The 6,935-nt window shown below is 50.6% G+C and overlaps 1 pseudogene; it reads left to right on the top strand.

The window, feature by feature from the left end:
- Positions 1 to 243: 243 nt before the first annotated feature.
- Positions 244 to 2,990, top strand: LOC132482599 (dipeptidase 2-like; annotated as a pseudogene).
- The last annotated feature ends 3,945 nt before the right edge of the window (positions 2,991 to 6,935 follow it).

Below are 6,935 nucleotides of genomic sequence, written 5' to 3'. Positions count from 1 at the left end.
ACAGTTTTCAAGAGGTAGATTGGAGTCGCCTTTCAAGCAAGTGAAAAGAGACAGAACTTCGACAACGATGCAGTTGACCAAAAAGGGCGTATGCATTTTTTCCTGAATATAGTCAAGACTGAGTCCCCAGATGGGCCCTCCTACTGCCAGGCACAGCCCAGTTTGGGTCCCTCCTCTTGCACCAGGGAGTCGCAGGTGTAGACGGTTCGAAAGAACCTCTTTCTAGGCTCTTGTAGCCAAGTCATGGCCACCAGTCAGACTGCCTCCTGGCCATCCTGCAGGGCACAGAGCACAGCAAAGGGTATCCACCCCTTCTACAGCAATGTCAGTTGGCTCACCGGCTTGGCAAGGTAAGTACCCGGGTTCCATACCCTGCCCCACAGGAATGTACAGCGCCGCCTGTTCCCTACAGATAAATGCACACAAGATAAATGCAGCCCTGATGGCCCTCTCCCCATCCTGTCCCTGTAAAAGGTGGTGGCAGAAATGAACCGCCTGGGCATGATGGTGGATTTGTCCCCTGTCTTTGATGCTGTGGCACGGCGAGCCCTAGAAGTGTCACAGGCACCTGTCATCTTCTCCCACTCAGTGGCCCGGGGGGTGTGCAAGAACACTCAGAATGTTCCTGAAGATACCCTGCAGCTTCTCGTGAGAGACTGCCCTGGCCTTAATCCCTAAAGCAAGAGGTTCAAACCAGGGGCCCTTGAACCTGAGCCTCTTCTCCCTCAATTTCCCCAAACCCCAGGTTAAATATCTTCTGCCCCCAAAACCCATGGTCCACAGCCCCTGAACTCTTGAGCCCTAGGTGGTAAGATACTCTTCCAAACTGGGAATCCCAGGGCCAAGACACTACCCAGACCAGGGCTGCGGCTCCTCCATTCACACAATCCCAGAGAAGAGACGACTCTGACCTCAAAGCCAGGGCTGAACACCTTCCTCACAGGGGCCGAGAGAGTGAACAGGCAGGTGGCTGTGCTGGGGGCCAAGCTGACTGTCCACCGGTCCGTCCCTGCACAAGAAGAATGGTGGCATCGTGATGGTGTCCTTGTTTGTGCGGGTGCTGCAGTGCAAACCGTTAGCCAACATGTCTACTGGGGCAGGTGAGCCTCATCCTGGGCTCTCTGAAAACTCTGATTTGGAGCTGAAGCTGGATCCAAATTTGGGGAGGACTTCAAAAGAGCCCCAGTGGTTTGGCCCACCTGTTGGCAATAGGTACAGCTCCCAAAAACCCAATAATGGATGGTACACAGCACCTTGGTGCCATGTGGAGCTGGAGCCATGGAATCAAAACTGCGATAATGATGGGTATCAGGGAGGCTGTCAGACACAGAGCCCAGGTGCTGCCCATCTGTGCCTCTGCAGGGGCTCCTAAAGCGCACTGCCCCTACCTCTGGCCAAGGGACTGGACAGCTCCTTACGTCTCTGGGGTCTTCATCAGTTGTACTCTTGTTCCTCTCTCATCCTCCACCCCCGGGGAAAGGAGCCCCCACAGGTTCTCAAGGAGACTGGGAGGCAGGGTGAATCTTGGGTGAGAAATGGCCCAAACAGGGGGCTCTGGGGTCCACTCCAAATCTGAAGTCCAGTTCTAGAGCCAGCTGGGATCACTTCAGATCAAACCTCAGGGCCCTCTAGTTGGTACTCTCGGTGCCAGGCCATGAAGGAACTGGCCTGTTTGGCCTACAGGCTGCAAAAAGGGGAATCAACAGAGGCCAGTCATCACCCCCAGCCCTGCCCTGGAAGCCCCACACTGCTGACTTTCCATTCTTCAGATCACTTCGACCACATCAGGGCAGTCACTGGATGCAAGTTCATTGGGATTGGCGGAGATTATGATGGGGCTGGCCGGTGGGTGCTACCCTGTGGCTTGTCTCGGGCTGGCTGGGCAGCAGTGGGGCTTTCACAGCCACCGTGCCCACACTGTGGCCCTCATGGCCTTGACCATAGCCTCAGGTGTGCTGGCCCAACTGATATCTCCCCTCTCACAGGGTCTGCTTCCTGGGCTCTCCTGTCTGTTTGACCTTACTCTAGGTCATCATATTTGTCTAAAACACCATACAGAGCTCATCTGCCCAGCATCTGCACCCATCCAGTGCCAGCAGACCAGACCCACGGCCTCTGAGCAGACTCTTGGTAAGGTCTGGGCTGGGCTGACCATCTTCTCTGCCTGTAGTTGGGTCTGTGCATTCCGGGGGTTCAACCCAGTTCTTAAAAAGCTTTTCTACTCTTTACAAATGGAGGCAAAAAGTACATTCAGTGAAAGGCATAGATCTTAACAGTACAACTCAATGACTTTTGATGAATAGTCGAGGTGCTTTTGGGGTCTTCCTCTGAAGGATGAAGAGCAGGAGTAAATCATATACTCTCTCCAAGTCTCCATTTCCCATATCTGACCAGGGCTGGGGTTCAGTGGACCCTGGACACATAGGGCTTTGGTTCTGACTCAGGACCAGGGAACAGGTCTGAAGCCCAAGAGCTGGCTGGCTGGCGGCCACACAGGTTCCCACAGGCGCTGGAGGACGTGTCCATATACCCGGTACTGATAGAGGAGGTGCTGGGGCGTGGCTGGAGTGAGGAAGAGCTCTGGGGTGTGCTTCGAGGAAACGTGTGGTGGGTCTTCAGACAGGTGGAGCAGGTATGCTGGGCTGGGCAAAAGAGTAGCTCTGAGCAGGTGGTCTGAGCAGGTGTACGCGGGGGTGCTGTGAGAAGTGCTGCCCACTGACTGCCACCTCCAGGTACGGGAGGAGAACGAGGGACAGAGTCGCTTGGAGGATGAGTTCCCAGATGAGCAGCTGGGCAGCTCTTGCCGCTCCGTCCTCCCAAGTCTGCATCAGAGAGAGGATCTGGCTCCAGACCAGAAACTAACCAGAGCTGAGGTTCGTGGGAATCCCATTTTGTCACCTAAGTGGTCATTCTCAAAATCTTGCCCCCACATGGGCCCAGGCCTCACAGTTATTGCCGCCTTCCCAGTCCTTATTGTTTGGCTCTGGTGATCCAGTTAATCCTGCCAGATGTCACTTTGGCAGCCACAGATACCCACAAAGCTTCCTTGCATACGAGCACAAATATTTCCTGAAAATAAATGTTTTAGAAATGGAATCAGCATGAGTGTCCATCTCCGTGCTGGGGTCTGTGGTGCAGGCTCCCAATACTGGGGTTTGGTGGGGGACCCTGCAGTTTAGACACTGGATACTCAAGGAAGACCTGTTGGCAGTGGCCTGAGGAAACCCAGGTGGCTTGTCTCAGCACTGGAAGAAGACAGTGGGTGGCTCTGGCTGCGGGAGGGTGGACCTTACTCGGTTCCCTCTGTGTAGCTCACCTCCATCCACATCCTGACCCACTGAGTGCCACCTGGGGATCTTTCAGGGAATTCTGGTTCAGATGCCCAAGAAGAGAACATGCCTAGATCACAAATGATCTTTGTACCTATTTGGACAGAGCCCAGAATCTCAGGCTACTTAATGAGCCATGGACCTCCAATGGCTAGACTGCTCTGGATGTGGGCACACCTCCTCTCCTATTCCTCATGGACTTCCTCTCTAGTCGGTTCAGGCTACTTAGACAACCACCCGATCTTCCCCCAGTTCATTAATGATAATAGCAACTGCACTAATTATAGCCAAAAGTGAGTAAATACATTGAGTTAATAATGAGAGGTAGGGCTTCCCTGGGGGCGCAGTGGTAAAGAATCCACCTGCCAATGCCGGGGACATAGGCTCGAGCCCTGCTCTGGGAAGATCCAACATGCTGAGGAGCAACTATGCCCGTGCGCCACAACTACTGAGCCCGCGCTCTAGAGCCCGTGTGCCACAACTACTGAGGACACGTGCTGCAACTACTGAAGCCCACGCGCCTAGAGCCTGTGCTCCGCAACAAGAGAAGCCACCACAATGAGAAGCCTGTGCACCGCAATGAGGAGGAGCCCCCGCTCACCGCAACTAGAGGGAGCCCACGCACAGCAATGAAGACCCAACACGGCCAAAAATAAACAAATAAATAAATAAATAAAATGAAAAAAGAAAAAAGATACAATACAGTATTGTTAACCATAGTTGTCATGCTGTACCTTACATCCCAGAATGTATTTGTCTTGTAACTGGAAGTTTGTATCCTCTGACCACCCTCACCCATTCCCCCCCCCCACCTCAGCCCCATAGGTTAAAATTTTAACTAGAGAAGCCCAGATAAGCTTCAATGAGAAGATGACATCTGAGCAGAGATTTGAGTTAGTCTAGTGGACGAGTGCACAGGAGAGGAAAGGGCCAGTGCAAAGACCCTGGGGCAGGAGCTTGTCTGGTGTGTTAGAAGAAGAGGAAGGAGCCCGCTGTGTTGGCAGCACAGAAAGGAGAAGAGGGTAACGGAAGTCAGATACACAATGGATGGGGAGCAGTAAGCAGATAGGACACAGTGGTCAGACCCCGAATGGCCTTGTAGGACACTCTGCGGTCCTTGTTAGCTCTTCACGATAGGAGCCAGTGAAGGGTTTTAAGGAGAGGAGTGGCATGACTGATCGCATTCCCCATGATCACGGTGACTGCTGTATTAAAAACAGACTGTGGGGGCCATGGTAGACACAGGCAGATCAGTTAGAAGGCTCTTCAGTCACCGATGTCAGAGATGATGGTGGCTCAGGATGGAGAGATAGTAGGGGAGGTGGTGAGAAGTGGTCACACTCTAAAAATATTTTGAAGGTAGAGCAACAGGAGTAAAATGAAGGAAATCAAAATTCCATGGCCCAGAGATAACTGTTAATTTATTTATTCTAAGCAAACATGGTCCCCTCTAAAAACCACAAAGCTTGCCAAGGATGCTCTTCTCAGAGGTACTAACTTTTTACTCCTCAGCCTACTCCGGCCTGGCCTCCCCCCACCTCTGCCACTCTCCCAAAATTGCTCTGATTAAAGTCACCAATTACCTCGAAGTGGCTCAATCTACGAGACACTGACCCGTCCTCAATCTTGTTCTCCTAGCAGCACATGGCGTGGTGGAGCCTCCCGTCTTGCTTGATCTCTCTCCTCCCTGGGTTCGTTGACCACACACTCTCCCAGTTTTTCTCTCTACCCCTGCTTTTCAGTCTCTTTTGCTGGTTTCACCTCCTCGCCTCACATGTTGAGGTTGCTCCTCAGTCGTGGGCCCTCTTCCCTTCTAATTTCACACATCCTCCCTCACAAATTTATTCACTCCCATGGTTTAAAATATTGGCCATGATCATCTCCAAAGGCATCCCAACCTCATACCAACTGCTCAAAACACATCCCCACTCGGATGTGTTAAGGGCTTCTCCTACTCCACATGTAGAAAACAAAGCCTTGACCTCCCCTCCTAAGCCTTGTCCTCTGTCTCCAATTATTTATTCAACAGACACTTACTGAGCCCCTAAGATATGCCAAGCACTGGTAGGCACTAGAGATAACATGATGAGGCAGGAGGAAAAGGTTCAATAGAACAGAGGGTTATAGAAAGGGAACTTACAAATATGTGTGAAATTAAAAGTGTGCATGGTGCTATGAAGGAGCAGTTATGTAAGGCTGTGGGAGTCTAGCTCAGCAAGGAAGAGACTGATGGGGGTTGAGGAGGGCCTCCCTTATGAAATAATCTCTGGGGACTTCCCTGGTGGCGCAGCGGTTCAGAATCCGCCTGCCAGCACTATTTACAATATCCAGGATGTGGAAGCAACCTAAGTGTCCATCGACAGACGAATGGATAAAGAAGATGAGGCACATATATACAATGGAATATTACTCAGCTATAAAAAGAAACAAAATTGGGTTACTTGTAGTGAGGTGGATAGACCTAGAGTCTGTCATACAGAGTGAAGAAAGTCAGAAAGAGAAAAACAAATACCGTACGCTAACACATATATATGGAATCTAAAAAAATAAAATGGTTCTGATGAACCTAGGGGCAGGACAGGAATAAAGATGCAGACATAGAGAATGGACTTGAGGACACGGGGAGGGGGAAGGGTAAGCTGCGATGAAGTAAGAGAGTAGCACTGACATATATACAATACCAAATGTAAAATAGCTAGCTACTGGGAAGCAGCTGCATAGCACAGGGAGATCAGTTCAGTGCCTTGCGACCACCTAGAGGGGTGGGATCAGGAGGGTGGGCGGGAGATGCCAGAGGGAGGGGATATGGGGATATACGTATGCATGTAGCTGATTCACTTTGTTATACAGCAGAAACTAACACACCATTGTAAAGCAATTATACTCCAATAAATATGTTTAAAACAAAACAAAACAAAAACAAAAACAAGAATCCGCCTGCCAATGCAGGGGACACGGGTTTGCTCCCTGGTCCAGGAAGAACCCACATGCCTCAGAGTAACTAAGCCCACGAGCCACCACCACTGAGCCCATGCACCACAACTTCTGAAGCCCGCACGCACAGAGCCTGTGCACCACAACGAAGAGTAGCCCCTGCTCACCGCAATGACAGAAAGCCCACGCAGGGCAATGAAGACCCAACACGACAAAAACTTAATTAATTAATTAATTAAAACTTATATTTAAAAAAACAATGAGAAAATCTCTGCTGGGAATTCCCCAGTGGTCCAGGGGTTAGGAACCTGTGCCTCCAGTTCAGGGGGCCTAGGTTCAATCCCTGGTTGGGGAACTAAGATCCTGCAAGCTGGCATCGCAGCCCAAATAAAAATGAAATAAAATAAAATATATTAAAATAAAAAAGAAATGATCTCTGATTCCAGGTCTAAAGGGTGAGAAGGTGTTTATCAGGCCAATATATGGGGAGAACATTTTTCCCATTTCAGTAAGTAGCACCTCCATTTACCCAATTACACATCCTTAACCCACATTCCCCACATCCAATTCACTTACTCCTATTCGCCTCCAAGCCATCACTAACCTTCCAAATATGACTCTAACCCGCCTGCTTTACTCCATCTCCAAGGCCACCACTGTGCACAAAGCCAG

Source organism: Mesoplodon densirostris, chromosome X (assembly GCF_025265405.1).
Source record: "Mesoplodon densirostris isolate mMesDen1 chromosome X, mMesDen1 primary haplotype, whole genome shotgun sequence".
NCBI lineage: Eukaryota > Metazoa > Chordata > Mammalia > Artiodactyla > Ziphiidae > Mesoplodon > Mesoplodon densirostris.
Note: the sequence above shows the minus strand (reverse complement) of the source record. Positions and strands in the feature narration are given on the sequence as shown.